The sequence below is a fragment of the Pezoporus occidentalis genome, unplaced genomic scaffold (assembly GCF_034315485.1).
Source record: "Pezoporus occidentalis ecotype Australia unplaced genomic scaffold, CSIRO_AGI_Poc_V1 ctg119, whole genome shotgun sequence".
Classification (NCBI taxonomy): Eukaryota; Metazoa; Chordata; class Aves; order Psittaciformes; family Psittacidae; genus Pezoporus; species Pezoporus occidentalis.
In genome coordinates, this window is record NW_026912983.1 from 1,545,482 (window position 1) to 1,561,647 (window position 16,166).

At 50.2% G+C, this 16,166-nt stretch overlaps 1 protein-coding gene across 5 annotated transcripts in view; it reads right to left on the reverse strand.

Annotated features, from left to right (window-relative positions):
• The window catches only part of CASZ1 (castor zinc finger 1), a 281,496-nt gene that overhangs the window by 185,689 nt on the left and 79,641 nt on the right, over nt 1-16,166 (reverse strand). For 3 of the 5 annotated variants that reach the window (XM_062604795.1, XM_062604829.1, XM_062604785.1), the window contains exon 1: nt 11,991-12,174. The exons of 1 other annotated variant lie outside the window; for it this stretch is intronic. The gene's annotated coding sequence lies outside the window, so the exon portion shown is untranslated. Of the gene's footprint in view, nt 1-11,595; nt 11,723-11,990; nt 12,175-16,166 lie in introns of those variants that run through there. One more of the 5 variants, XM_062604820.1, reaches the window with a different exon arrangement.

Here is a 16,166-nt window from a genome sequence, read left to right on the forward strand (position 1 = left end):
AATCCCCCGGGATCGCAGCTGGATGATCTCGGAACAGATCTCCCAAGTCCTACCAAGCTGTCCCCTTGTCCTCAGGTAAGACAGAACCTACCAGGGTCACTCTTCCCACCCCTGCAGCCTGCTCCCAAGGCTCTTCCGGTGCCGCTGGCTGTCCATGTACAGAAAGGCACCTGCAGACTGGAGCAGAAATGGGCCTGGACCCTAAAGATTCTGGTAGGGAAGAGCAGCAGGAGTGGAACGAAGGGGCCAGGGGCTGCGACGCCGTGTTTGTCCTCCCCTGCCAGCCCTAAGCCAGGCCGCTGAATTTACACAGCAAGGACAGCTTGGTAAAGGCAGAGCGGCGGCTGTCAGCTGGGAGCCCCTGCACGCTAAGCTCCTGGTTAAATGTTTTCATCAAAACCAGAGCGAGAAAGTGCAGAGCAAACACCACCAATTAGAGGCTGGGATGAAGCGTTCCTGCCAGCAGATCTGGTGAGAGGGCCATGAGTCACCTTAACCCTTTGGGAGCCAGAGCCAGCACAACAGGAGGAAGATGGGAGAGGAAACCTCTCACAAGCCTTACATTTGCATCCACTCATTTCCATTTATCTGTAGGAAGCTGAATTCAGGAGTGAACACTTGCTGTGCTTGGAGCTGTATTATCCCCATAACCTCTGCCCTCACCATTCTCATACCCGGAGGAGACTGAACCAGGCAACCCATCCAACCCAGCGGAGATGGTCACTGGGAGCAGGAGCACAGGCTGCAAGGTGCACAAGGAGGAGGTCTGGGCCTGGCTATCCCTCAAACCATCTTTACCTTCCAAGTCCATTCCAGCAAACAGAATATATCACATCAGTTTTGCTGAAGGCTGAGGTGCCAATGGTAGTAACATGGCAGTACTCCATGCCTCATTCAAAGAGAAAAGGATGGGTCTCGGACAAAATGCTTCCCCATCAGAAACATGATAAAATGCAGCCAGCAATATGAGGAGAGCTGGAATCGGGATAAGGCAGGAATGCCTTTCTTCCCCTAGACTGCATCTTCCTAGATGCTGTTACTTGTCTAATTTCTGAACATATAAGAGGTGATCAAGATTTAACTGCGTTCTTGGGTTGAATTCCTTCTCAGTGCCAGTAAAACGCTGCTGTCTGAGGCAGGACTTGGTGCAACAGCCAAAAGTTCAGCTTTCTAGGAGCATCAAACATTGCAACGTTGGAAGTGTTCAGAGTTCGGTCCCTTCTGCAGCAACAAACCCTCAAGTCAGAGCTGCACTTGTGCTCACCCTCACTCAAACACCCAGTGACTCCACCTCAGCCCAGCACTGAGCACACGCCACTGGAAAGAGACTGTGCATGGACCAGGTCCTGCCCCCCTGCAACACGACCCCATGGAGGTGGCACTGCTGCAATAGGTGGTATTTTGGAAGGTTTCAATAACGGACAGTGTGGAGATCCAGAGGCATTCACCCACAGCAGGGAAGCTAAAAGCTGAGAAGGGATAAATGGTGTTACCACAGCAGCTTATACTGGGGAGAGCCCTTTCAATTTAGGACCCCAAAGGGCTGTGCATGGTGCGGGCAGGCTCTGTCCCTCCACAGTTCCATGTGTCCAAAGCTGGGCCCCCCGAAGCTGTGAATTTCCAGCATACCACGACCACTGGAGCAGACGGCTCCAGATCCTGCTGAGCCAGCTTGTGGCTGTATTCAAAATTGAGCAAATTTACAGCTGTAAGCTGGGAGTTTATACAACCCCAGAACGTGTTAGGGATGGCTGACCAAGCCCAAACGATCGCTCCCCAGCCGACAGGAATCACTGGTTAGACCCTGAGCACATGGTAGATTTGAGTATTTTCTTTCCCTTTCTCTATCGCATTGGGGGGGGGGGGGTAGAAAACATCTATTTTTGTTCCTTTCCTCACCAAAGACAAACTAAAATCAAATCTCAGGTTCAAGCCACCAAGCCCATCAGCTGGAGGCTGTAGCACACCCAGTGACCACCTCCTAGGACAAGGCTGCTGTATTTTTCTCTCTTGCAAGGTGAACAGCTCCACAGGGCTCGATGTATTACCACCAGATGTATTATCTACTCTCATTGCTGGCCCCTTTTGCATGGACACGTCCCTCTCTGTTTGCACCAGACCCCACAAACACTGCCCTGCTCCAGCCTGGGCTGCAAGAAAATGTGGTCCGAGCTAAGTTTAGCGCAGCAAATACACTGCCCTGCACAGACCTTCCTCCCATCTCCTTTGCAAGGATAAACAGCTGGAGCAGTATCAGACTGAAGTGATCTGAACCTGGATTCACAAACAGCAACACAAGGAGCCTGCCAAGTAACGGGCAGGCAGCAGGCAGCGAGTGGAAAGCAGGACTCCAGGAGCCCTCTGATGGGAACAAAATCAGCATCATTCACTGTGCCTGCAAGTGTGAAAGCTCCGCAGCCCGAGGAAAGCACAGGGCTGCACGTAACAGCCTCGACCTAAAATCCCCTGTTTTTATTACAGCATGGCCCCAGTTCTTCTCTGAAAGGCATTTTCAGCAGGAAACCCAAACAGGATTTAGCTGCAACAAGGCTGGAAGAAGGGCAAGGGGCCTCTCCTGGGACTTTGCTGTGTGCCCACAGACAAGACAAGGACACCACACCAGCCTCAACGACATACACATTTGTGAGCATGAGGTGCTCAAGCATGATGAGAGGGAGAGAGACCTGCCTCGGTCATTACACAGTGCAGGCACTCCATTCCATGCCCTGGGAGGATGCAGTGTTTCTAGGACATTGCTAGGGAGCATTAACAGGTCTCCCCTTTCCCCTTCCACTCCATCCTGAATACATAACAGCCCAAAACACCACTACTTTACATGAGTGAAAGAGCCAGCTGAGGCTTTAGGGACTCAGGCACCATAAAACACTCTTTAGCATCCAGCCCCCATGTAAGAAAATGAAGTAAACTGGGACCCTTTGGTTGAAAGTCTTGAAGAGGAGAGTGGAGAAGGGGAGATTTCCTCCCTTGCTGCTGGGTGAGCAGGGATCACACCGCCTGCTGCCGCTCCCACAGGTTAAAATACTTAAGTCCTCCAAGGTGCAGCTTAATTTTCTTTTTTAAAAGAGAAAAGTGTCAGTCTAATTAGATAAATCCTCCAAGCACGTGGCCCGGAGTTCGTCATGGAAATTAACCTCCTTGAAAGATCACAGTGACTGAAATAAGAAACTGTGTGTTTTGGCATAGTGCAGTGAAATGGGAGATGCAGGCTGCATTTCATACACCTTCCCTTTCATAAACCTGCCGCATTTCATATCTGCCCTGCTGGCCCTTAGCTCGGCACCAAGACTTTATCTCCCAGCGCCTGTTTGCAAATCGCTGCCGAGAGGTTACAATAACCCCTGGGAGAGATTTTGCTGGCTCACCAGTGTGAAAGGACACCGCTCCCCTGGTATAAAGCTGGGCCAGCCTGAGGCACTGGGGAAGGGAGGGGCTGGTCCCCAGCAGCCCTACAGAGAGGATGTTCTGCAGACACAGCCACCATGGGAAGCAGCCAGGCTGGGAGCTGTTTGTCAGCCTCGGAGCTGTTTGCCAGCCTCATCATGCAACATGCAGACAAGTGGGATTGTGTGCAGCTCTCACTGCCATGGGCACGGGCTGAGCGGGGCAAAGGGACAGACCTCGAAGCCACAGGCTGTGATCGCATATCTCAGTTTGGACTGTGCCAGCTACGTTCAGGATTTGTTACTTAGGAGGCTCTACACAGCCACTACGGGAGTCACACTGCTTTGTGTGACCCCTTTGTGATTGGAAGCAGGAGCAAAACCAGGCAAGGAAATATCTGCTTACAACCAAGAGTCAACTGCCATCCCTACCCTGGAGTCAATGTCAGGACCAGAACCAGATTATTCCATGCTTTCAGGAAACACTGGCCTGTCAACTTTTCTCCCAACCCACCGGGCACACTTGTGCCAGGGCCACACTCCCAACACTTGTTCCACAAGGCCTGCTGCAGGCCTCTCGAGTGACGTTACCCGCTGTGTTTCAGTATGTAACTGGAAGAAGAGCCCTTCTGGGGTCTGGAATAGTCCTTCCCCATCAAAGGGATGCAAGGATTCTCTTTCCAAGCTTTCCAGTTCACGCTTGCCTTTCAAAGGCTGCTATCCAAAACTAAAACCCCCTGAAAAATCTGTAGAGTTCATCTTTCTCCTTCCTTCCCAAGCCTGGTACACACGATGCTGTGCTCCCTCCCAGCACCTGGACCGGCCGTGCCACTGACTTCACATGCAGAAGGATCAGGCCCAGCCTCAGAGACCAACTCTGAGGTGACCTGTTGTATTGTCATTGGAATGACAAGCCCTATGGCTCACAATTTGGAAGCAACTTATTTTGCTTCAGAACAGCACTGCTAGTGGCAGAACAAATATAGGATACTTCCTAGAGAGAAAACTACCCCAAAATGCCATGGCAGGCAAGGAGCCAAAGGCCCCAAAGAACTGACAGCTCTGCAGACGTGGACCCCTTTCCTTCAGCACTTACTGCAGACAAGACTCCACAGCTGGATGGCTCTGGAGCCTGCTTGGGAACACGGACTCTTGTACCTCCAGGTCCTGTTCTAGAGCAGCTCAATCACGCATGGAAGGTATCAGCTGACACCACACGGAGCGAGTACATCCCACGGTACAAGGGGCTGCTCCTCCTTGCTACAACTCCACAGCCACCTCAGAAACAAGATCCCAAGGCAAACGATGCACAAACCCTGCACTCCTGTTTGCTGCTGCTCCCTCAGCTCAGGGTTGAGACATGCTGGAAGGGCACTACCAGAGAAACCAGGATGAACTCAGCCCTCATTCAGTCTCTTAGTGGTTCTCTGCCAAGTACAGACAAGCCCCACAGTTCCATTACTAATAACTTAATACCTAATAATATTACCAATGTAACATTTAACCTTGAAGCCAAGCACCTGGACCAAGAAAAATCAGCAATTTAGCAAGATTTCCACCTCGCTGTGTTTGGCTTTTCCTGCCAACTGATCAAACCCCAGCATCCACAACTCCTTCCCACCTGTTCTGAGGTACCTGGAGTCATTTAAAAATAAAAGGTAAAGCTCCTACTTCAGCCAGAAGTAGACAGAGAACAGGGACTGCAGGAAGGAAAAACCCCTATTTAAGTGCTGTTCCAACCCCCTCTTTAGGCTTTGGATGAATTAGGCAAACTCCCAGTTAGAGCAGTCTCTTCTGCCTGCAACTGGACTTGAGATAAGAGGTGATAAAGAAGGGCCAGTGGGCATCACCGAAGGCTCAGCCCTTTCCATTACACACCAGCACACAGCCAGAAGGGCTCTGCCAACCCTGAAATGTTCGTTTCCAAAAGGAACACGCACACCCTTTAGAACGGGTATGGTGAAATCTGCCTGGAGAGGGAAGGACCCAGCAACGCAGGCAGGTTCCTGACTCCTTGTCATCAGAGCCAGCAGCCCTGCCCCTGAATTCACTTCACGGGTGTCCTCCTGCTTAGTGCTGCACAGGCTCAAATCCCCCAGCGCTGCTGCGAGCGCACTGCTGAGAGGTCGAGCGACATCAGAATCCACGACGGATTCAAAGACATCTCCATGTTTTGCTGTCAGCCTGAAGTTTGAATAAAGGAGCCCACCAGAAAGAGTGAATGAACGTCCCTGGCAGCTGCCTCGCAGAGCCGAGCCTGTGCTTTAAGCCACCTAGTGTCCGAGCCCGGGTGCATCCTGCCCTTCCAGGGAAGCCAGCTGCTTTAGGAAACCCAGGCAAAGCGCAGTTGTGACACCCACCAAGGCTGAAACGAGAGGAGCCAAGAACAGGGTGCACAGGATGAGAAGCAAGCAAGGGCCCACCCCGAGCTGAAGAAGCAGGCACTGAACTGGAGGCACAGCAAAGCACCCGGCCCAGCACCCACGGGGCACTGCGGGGCCCTCGAGCACAGGGTGAAAAAGGGAGGACAGCACGCTTGCTCCTTAAACCAGCATCCGGCAGAGAACATCACCATTAGAGGCCAACATTTCAGCCCTGAAATGGGGCTCGCCATGGCTGGGCTGCAAACTTGGAGACAACTTTCCTTGGCACAGGCCTGTGGAACAACACGGAAGCGCCCCAGAGCCACCGGCCCCACTAACCCACGTCTGCTCCCTGAGACATCACTTCCATGCACGGCTCCTCTCCTGCCCCGCAGCAGCCCCCTCCTCCTAGCTCTCTTTCTCTGTGTCCTCGAGACTCCTCTCACCTTGAGGAGTGTTAGGATTACCCAGCATTTACACTCAATGCTCCTCTTTATTCCTTAAGACTTATTAAGAATGATAATGAGCTCCAAAGCAGTGACACGTCTCTCTCTCCCCCTCTGTCGCGCTCTCTCTCTCTCTCTCTACGTGCCTTTTCCGTCAAAGGCACACAGGACAAATCCGACCAAAAAAAAACCCCTGACAATATGGATCAAGGACACACGAGGATTTAGATTCCACAAATCCTGCCTTTTTTTTGTTGTTTGTATCATTCCCACTCAAATTCCAAACCCCTTTTTCCTCTTCTTACTCATATTCCCCCCCTCTCCCTCTCTCTCTCTCTACCCCAACCCTCTCGGACTTTGAATGAGAAGGAAGCAGAAGAAGAGGAGAAGAAAGCTGCTTGCCTGGAAAACCTCGTTAATGTGGAGCTCTTAAACGCTTGATTAATTTTAGCTAAATTTACGATGTGCTCTCGCTTTGCTTTGAAGCTGCAGCCTTCGGTACCAAAAGCAAGTTAACTTTCAGATCCCTCTTGCCAGCCCCACTGCCCCCTAATCCTTGGATGCCCTGCTTGGGTACACACACACACATATAGGAGAGAAATACCGTAGCAGGGCATGGAAGCAGTTGCCGTGCCGGGTGTTCAAAGTGGTTCGATTCAAATGCCTTCAGCACAGCCTAATAATCACAACCTGCAAACTCCCAACTTCCAGCTATTTAACTTCCCAGAGAGATCAGAACACAAAATCACTGGTCAGTCCTTCCACAAGAACAGGAAACAGGGAAACATAAACCCCGATTCCAGGAGAAGTGGCTCCAAGTTGCATCTGCTCACACCACGGGAACGCCAGGCTCTCGGCTGCATTTGAAACATCAGGTTCTCCCAAAGCCACCTTTAAACCAGCTCTACGCTTTGCCAGAGGGAAAAACTGAACCTAAGGAAACCTGATGGACAGATTGATGCATACCCTGACCTAGACTTCAATATTTCAGTCTTCTCCCCAGCTTCCTCCTACCCAGTATTTGCTTTTATTCTTTGTCTCCCTCTGCTAGGCTCTGTTTTTCTGATACAGACATCAGGAGGTTAAGGGCTCAATTATCAAGTCTGTTGAATCCTCAGCTTCACGTTACTTAGGGGGTTCTCTGTTGCTCTTTGGAAACTACGCTGCAAAACCTCCTTCCCTCTCGGCTTTTCTTCCTCCTAACTTGTAATGTCTATTTCCAACACCCCCCCCTGCATGTGAACCCACAAATGTATTTGGGATCAATGGAGAGAAACCGTGAATTGGGTTGGGAGAGAGGAACGTTAATAAAAATAACCCTGAGTGAGCCTTAGCCAGAGCGAACCTGGAGCGTTCCCGATTTTGAAACCTAAAGTAACATCCACATGGAATTTACAAAATATGATTCGAGTGGTTCTAATTAGCCCCAGTCTGTGGAAAAATTGGAAGGAAGCGGCTCTTTGATTAATGTTACAAACCAGAAAGGAAACAGATTTTAGAAGTTAAAGTAGCAGCACTGTGGAATACAGAATCATTACCAGCATACATTTCTGATACCTGCTTCAATCAGATGGCTTGGGGTTTTGGTTTTAGGGGTTTCTTTTCCTTTTTACTTGAAAGGGGAAGAAAAAGGAAGACAGGATGCAAGTAAAAGCTTTTGTTTATGGAAGTGTGCGGCGCTTTTATCTCCTAAGGAATTTATATAGCTGGACTGTGTATAAATCCTTCTGAAAATGAAATTAGCAAAACCAAAACAGGGGTGAAGGTGCTGGGGGGGGAGAAAATCAACACCTCAGTAAATCATAGTGGATAACCAGCCCCTGGCTTGGACAGATAGCAAATTCAGCTTTAACAGGAAGAAATAGAGTTGGAAAGGGAAAGGACGAGGTTCATACCTGCAGCAAAGTCCTTGCAAAAATGGGGGGCTATTTTTAAGAAGCTTTGAAAGTTACTGTGCAAGTTTGCTTGGGCTTGAAAAGAAAAAGGAAATCAGGGTTTTTTTTTTCCAGCCAGCTTGATTGTTTTGGGTGGAGCTCAAGCGTGTGTGTATATATGCTGTATATAAAAATGAATTACTAATTCTTTCCTGGAAACTGTTTGAATTGCAATCTGCAAGATACAAAAACACACCTTTATTTTAATACTGATTTTAATACAGATAGAAAGGGGGGGGGAGATAGAGAGGGAAAAGCTTTTTCCCAGTACACAGCAAAACCCTTCAGCAAGAACAACACCAAGAGACCCCCAAGCCACTCGCACACACTTTGCCCAGCTGCACACACCAACTGAACTCCAGCTTGCAGGGGCTTTTCCCTGTACCAAGGCTTCGCTCTGAAACTGCCAGAATGACAATGTCATGTGTGGGGAAAGCTGACACTTGGCGCTTTTAAAAAGAAATGAAGAAAAAATAAGCTGTTGACTTCTTGGTTAAAGTATTTTCTTGTTCTAACTCATGTTCTTATGTCACTGGGCTAAAAAAAAAAAAAAAAAAAAGAAGAGGAGGGAGAGGGAGAGAGAGATATGACTTTCCTTGAATGATCTGTTTAACCTAAGCCAGAGGAAAAAAAAAGAAGTCATTAATTACTTATGTGAGCTATTGCTTCTGAAAGACAATAAACCTGCCTGGTCGCCATGGATATGACATATTTGCTCTGAAAACAACACAATAATTAGCAAAGGGGAAAGATACAAGGAGAATATGCAAACTCCTGAGTTTAAAGCCATAGTGTTTCCTTTTCACACACACACCCCCCTCCTCTTTTTACTTGTCACAGTCAATTCTGTTTGGCGTTTAGATCATACAAATAAACTGAATATTTACCAAAAATTAAAAAATTTTAAATGTCTCATCTCACTGTGAATTAAAAAAAAAAGGTGAAAAATAAAGAAGAAAAATTAAACAAGGAAAAAAGATAAAGTCCAGTATGGATAGATTATAACCACCAAGGTGTTCCCCATCTACGTGTAGGTGTATATATGGGCATCTATGTGAACTAGAAATATATTTACGCACACACCCCCCAACATATATGAGCTATAAGGGTTATGTGCACTACATCCTATAGATATCCTTTTATTGTTAAGCTTAGTACAGCAGCGCAGCAAGAGGAAAAACGTCTCTGTTTTAGGGGGTGGCAACATTTTGCAGGTACACTAAGAGAAAGTGCAAGAAGGGAGCTGAACCGTGTTCAACGCGCATCGTGCTGAGAGTATTTTCTTTGCAAACCCTTTAACTTCCCTCCAGAGGATGAGCAAAACCCCACCACTGGTGTGCCCCGAGAGCCAGCCTCCTGCCCACAGCAGCTGAGCAGGAGTTTGCCAGCTTGAAGCACAAACCCCCAATAATAATTCCTTCTCTCCCCTCAATGACTTGTTAGAAAGTGCTATTACGCTGAACCCCATGTAATCCTGCCATGGATAAGTTAAGGAATAATGAAAACCGAGTTGGATGCACGGAGACTTCTTTGAAATCATTTCTAAATGTTGCGGGGAAAATGTTTTTTAGACTGCTCTCTCATTAAGATGAGACAAAGACTATTAAAACCTTCTCTAATGCGGTGGCTTTCTGGATTCTGACCTTCCACATTTAGAAGCCAAGTAATAAAAACACCCTAACAAGCACTTTATCTTTAGAGATATTTGACTTTGAACTTATTTTAACATTAAAAAGAACTTGGGAGGTATAAAAATAACAATGGAGTTGCCACAAGTTTCTCTTGTTGTTGTTGTTGTTTTCATTGCTCAAAAAACAGAGAAAACCTTTAGTACAAAATAAGCAGATTAAGGAAACATCCCCCTAATTTAACTGCCTCTTTTTCTATTTTTTTTTAACAATAGTTTTTAGCTGGACTCTTTGATCTTGAAAGGGTTCTGCTATCTTGTGTGATGAGGGGGGAAAAATGATCTGTTTTAAATGATGATGCAAAAAAAAAAGGATCAAAGCCCTGACTTTCTGTTAGCCATAATAAGCTCTGTCTTGCACAAAGCTTCAACTTCAGGCTTTAATATATAAAATATACAGAAGCCCAATAAAAGCACTGAAAAGGTACAAAGTCTGAAAACAAAAGGGGACGCTGCTCCTTTAAACGTTTTAGTGCATATGGAGTTTGATTTCTGAAAGAGATCAGTTTAACATCTCCATAGAAACCAGCAACAGATTATCATCAACAGAATAAATAACTAGTCTAATAAATTAAACAGGAGGCATAAGATCTGGAAACTTGATTACTGAAGTTCAACAATATTCCCCCATAAACTCTGCCAAAGCACCTTTAGGGCAGCGAACAAGGTGGCAGCGACACACAGATAAAGGGTTGGTGGGAAGCAGGCAGGACTTGTGGAAAGGAGAAGTCCAAAACCTCCGCAAGAAATTATTCCACGCTAAGAGTCAGCAAATCAATAGAGGAAATAAATCCATCAGTGAAGTTTGGGGAGGGACAGCTCCTCTTGCAGGGAGCCGCCGCAGCGGGCAGGAGGGGGCACGCACACCGTGGCCGTGCCGCTCCGGAAAAGTTTCCCCTTCGCAGCCCGAAGGGGCCGGAGCGTTCGGGCCGATCGCTCGAAGCCGCCGCGGTTCGGAGCCGCCTCCAGCCGCGACCCAAACCCCGCAAAGTTTGCCCGAGAAGTAGTCCGGCCCCGGGGCGAGCGGCAGCGCCGGCCCCAACGCCCGACCGAGCCTCTTGACAGCTCGCTCGCTGCCCCGGCCGAGCCCCCGGCAGCGCCCGCTTCGCCGGACCGGCGCTCGGGGTCCGGCCCGGGGCCGCTCCCCGCCTGCCCCCCCCCGCTGGCCCGTCTGTGAGTGACGGCTCGGACACCTGTTCCCCGTCCTCAGAGCCTCCAAGGCGGGCAGCGGCTCCCCGGGGAGCCCCGGCCCGCACCCCCCGCCCGCCGCCGCCCCGGCCCCGGGCGGCCGCCCCCCGCCCGCCGCTGCCCCGCCGCGCACGGGGGGAAAGGGGGGAAAAAGGGGGCGAGAAGGGGAAGGAGGCGGAGGGGGGAAACTTCCTGGCTCCGGATGGCAAATCAGCTGCGCATTCTGCAAATGCCACCGGGTAAAAATAACCTGCTGCTTCGCCCGGGGGGCCGGGCACCGGCTGCCCCGAGCCGCGCTCCCAGCCGCCGCGGCCCCTGCCGCCCCGTCCCTGCCGGGGGGCTGCGGCCGTTCCGCTGCGGGCCAAGCGCTGCCGGCCCCGGCCCGGCCACTTTGCAGAAAGTTCTCCGTCCCGGCTCGCCCCGCCGGCACCCGGCCCTGCCCGCCAGGCGCTCCCGCCGCCGCTCGCCCAACTTTGCCGCCGTGTGTCCTCCCTCCCCTCCTCTCCCCTGCCCCGGTGCCTGCGCCCGGCCGCGCCGGGACCCCCGGGCAGTGCGGAGCGGCGGGGCTGCGGTTACCTGCGCCGGGCGCGGAGCGGGAACACGTGTTCCCCCGGCGCCTGCCGGGGCTCCTGCCAAAGTCCTGCAAATTGACGGGCACCTCCGCGGCCCCGACTCCACCGCCGAGCGCGCACGGCGCTGCCCCGCCGGCCCCCCGCCGCCGCGGCACACCCCCCCCCCCCTCCCCCGGGCCGCCGCCGCCCGCCTCCCGCGGAGCCGGTCCGGGCGCCGCCGGCCCCCGCTTGCCGGCCGGTGCCCGCGGAGGCTGGGCGCTGCCCCCGGGAGCCGGGCGCGGAGCGCGGTGCCCACCTGCCGGGCAGCGCCGCCCGCCCGCGCAACGGCGCGGTCCCCGGTGCCACCGAGCCGGGGCTGCCGGTGCGGGGCCGTGGCCGGGCGGGAGCGGACGGGCTTACCTGCACTTGGGGCTGCTTTGGGTGACTTTCCAAGTCAAGGGAAATGTGTGTGTGTTTGGGATGCAGGCTGCAGCGCGCATGCGCCATCAAACTTGCCCTGATCCCGGATTTTTCCTCCTCGCGCTCCCCTTTGCTTTGATTATTGAATTTTCCTATTTCTAACAGGAGGGCGGGCCGCGCGCAAAACCCGGCCTGGAGCACGCCGCCGCCTGCCCCGGCCCGCCCGCGGAGGGGAAAGGGGGGAGCGGCGGGGAGGGAGCGGGCACGGAGCGGACTCGGTCTCCAGGCAGGCAGGGCAGGCAGGCAAGGGAGAGGCGACTGCAAAACCCGGACCGGATCGCCCTCCCCTGGCAAGGGGAAAAGGCGAGGAAGTGTCCCCATTTCCCAGCCCCAGCGGGCACTTTCCTACCTCCTGCCCTGTCCCTGCGCCAGGCGGTGCCTCTGCCCAGCGAGGCACTGGAAGTGTTATAAAATGCTCTATTTTGCAGGCCGGTGACCTCTGCTCACCTCAGCTCCCTGCCACCAAACTCAACGGGGATCACGAGTATCCAGGCTGCGAGTGTTTCTTTATTCTCCGGTCGGTTTCCTAGGCATAATTTTCAGTTGCTATTGTACAAACTTCTAAACTTCATTACTTTTACTTATGTTCTTAGTCTGGATTTCACTCCTGTTTAGAGCTAAGCACTGTCTCACTGCATCTACAACTGCACTATTTCTCGGTTTGGCTGCCTGCAGTACTCGCTTTGCTGGTATTTATGCACGGCACTGACTTTTGCAGGTCTGGATCCTAGAGCAAATGTCAAGGAACAGACACACAAGCTACAGGCAGCCTCGTGGGCCAGGCTGGTTTGGAGGATGCCTTTGTAGGATCAGCACTGAGGGTCGCCCTGAATTTCCATGCCTCTCTGCATGCACCTGAATTTCCAGCAGGCAGGCATCACTCTTCTATGTTAAGAAACTTTCCCCAGCTCTAGCTTTCATTGCTCAGCTTTCATCTTCCCGTGACAGTCAGTGTATGTTATAGGTACCTGTGTGCATCCTGGGGTGGTGGTTCGCAAAACCACCCACAGAGACCCTTTCCCTGATCCCTGTGTAACTTAATCCTGCGGGACTGGGTGCAGGTGAACCCCTGCCTGCATCCCAGGGCTTGCAGGATTTGGGCCCTAGGCCTGAGCTCTGCAAACCTGTAAACTCCTGAATACCTTCAGTCGCTGGGAGCAGGAGCTCTGCGTCAGCACACCCACACAGAACTCCTTGCAGGAATGCCTCACTCTTCCCTGCGCTTCCCTGTCCGTGTCTGTCTCCACCTGTTGCCTCTTGTCCGATGCTCACACCGTAAGGTCTTTGGGGCAGAAACTAGGGGTTTGCTCTGGATTTGTCAGTGCCTTGCACAATGGAGCCCTGCTTGGTGATCACAGCTCCTACGTGCTATTGCCACACACATAAATAATAACAATAATTAATAATAATAGACTAATTCCTCTGATTTCGATGTGACTACTCATGTGAGTAAAAGTGACTCACATACATGAGTGTTTGCAGGACCGCTGCCAGCTCTTGAGCTTTTATTGTGAGTCTTCCAATATTTGGTGTTCTCCTTTGATCCCCAGCTCCTGGAATGACATGTTTGGAGCACTTGTGTTTACACAAGGAAGCTTGGAAATGTGGCCTAGTGCTCCCCAAAGCCTCCCAAGCCAGAAGACAAAGAAGAAACTTCCAAAGAAATGGATTTTTAATCGCTTTGGAGAAAATCCTGCAATTTGGCAGCTTGGGGAAGGGGGGGAGCCTGACTCATGGATTTTGAACAGGCAAGTTTAGCAATGTACGTCTATTGAGTTAAATATTTAGGTCCCTGTAAAGACCAGGCTTTTCCTCACCAGGCTGAATTTACAGTGGAGAGATGTATTTCTTTGGAAATACTCCGAGTGTTTCAAGTGTCTGTATCTGTAGAATCTGGGCTTTTGTTTATTTGAATATTGCTTGGTATTTGTCATTCTCTAGTTATTTATTTTTACCTGCTCACAGCAAGAAAGCAGGAAAATGGGGGTGAAAATGGGATAATTAAAGTAAATAAGACTGTGTGAGACTGTTATAACAACTGTGGCAAGTATTTATAAATCGCTGAAAATAAAAAGACCAAACTTCTTGCATTTGTATGCTGGAGAGACTGTGCCAGGTTAAAGCCCATGTGTTTCCAAAAGTAAATGTCCCGACTTCTGGTACAAATGTATAAAAGAGCAGGTCCCAGGCTATGAATTCTTGCTTATGAGGCATCCCTGAAGAATGAAGGGTTGGGAGAATAGGGCCCTTTAATTAAATCTGCATCGTTACTTTTAATTGCATTTACTTCTTATTATTTTCTCTGGTTCACTTTTTTGCATTTCTCTCATCTGGGGTGCTGAACACAGACTCAATGGTCTTCCTTCTGCTTGGAAGTCGGCTCATTCCGAAGTGCTGTCAAGTTGCCCTAGTTAGGAGGAGAACTTGGGGACAGTCAAGTGGGTTTGAGGCCATGCTGTTCATCACCAAAGAGCTCTCGTGCCTGTGCTCCCCTGCATGTGGCATGAGGCTCAGACACCCTACAAACTGACAACAGCTTCAAGCCTCCTTCCAAACCACACCTTGCCCGAAAGCTCTCTGTGCCTGTGTTTTAGAGCTCCATTCTGCATGCTTAACGGGGTCTTTTGACTTCATAGTCCCTGCTTTCTGAAGAGCCTTTGTGCAAAGCCCCATTCATTCAGTGCACCTGAGGTTGGCCATAGGAGCTCCCAGTCCAGGCCCCAGCGCGCCTGGCTCCCCAGTCAGATAGAACATGAGGTAATGATACCTTACACAGCCCGTTCCAGATAGAAAGAAAATAATTTAGCAAATTGCAAATGATGCATACTTAACTATTTATGCAGCATCTTCCTGTCATCAACCCAAAGCAATTTTACTTCCGTGTTGAACCGTGGATGAAAATGTTCTATAGATTTAACCATTGCAGGAGTTCCTTTTAAGTGGTGCAGTAATCTCTCTCCAGCTAATTTAGTGTTGTAATAAGGCACCACCCTCACAAGTCCTTTGTGTTCTTGTGTCAATACTGCCCCCAAACCATAAGTGCTGGCATCTGCATCTGTCATAAAAGTGGGTCTCAAGCACAGAAAGACTAAGAGAGGAGCAATATGGCCATTGGTCTCAAGAGCCTTTTTCTGGTTATACCCAGTTTCATTCAGGTTTCCTCTGAAATACAAGTTCCCTTCTCAACAAACCTATGGCATGTTTTAACACCACTGGAAAATCCAACAATAAACCTTCTCTAACAGAAGCTGAGATGTACCTGGGAGTAGGACACTTCAATACAGATCCAGTTTTCTTGCCATTGGGGGTTCCTTGCCCACTGCTCAGGATTTGACCTGAACCAGACTACATCTCTCATTGGGATTAAAGACCTTTTAACCAAAGACCTGTAACCAAAATGTCTCTTGGGTTTGCTCCTTTTTATGTATACAACACAATAGTGGAAAAAAAATCCAAAAGGAGCCTTGGTATCACTGTCATTCCCTTTCCCCCTGTGGTTTTCTTTACCAGCATTTACTAAACCCAGCAAATACTAAAGACCTTACACAGATATGGTTCCCATCTTTGCTATTTCCTGCTTGCCTGAACATTTGACAAACAAACAGTCCAGTTGCACAAGACCATTGGCAGCTCAGATTCCACGTGCTCCTCCACCTCCAAACAGGTTTCATCTATTCCCAGTCTTTTTTCAGCCAGCATAGCATGGAGCTACACCATTAGCTGCTGCCCTTGGGAAGAGGACATCCTGCTCACTGCAGGCTTACTGCCCATAAGATATTGGTTGTATTAAGCTACATATTTCAAATAAATTTCCATGGACTGAAATTGCAGGACACCCTTCATGCTATTTATCACTCAGCAATTAGCAATAACAACCTCCAAACTCATTCTTAGGTCGTCCTCTATGTCTGCTGTCCACAACTCTTGGTTAAATCCGCAATTTCCTCTCACTGTGTGAATGCTTCCCCATCTTGCCCAGGGTCCTCTTATTTCCACACTGCGGTGGTGTGGTTGCAGCCTGTGGAGACACGCTGCCATTACCTATGGGGTGCAAGGACATGGAGATGTGTCTGTCACATCTCTTCTGAGCTCTGGGCAGTAGTGAGATATGAGCAT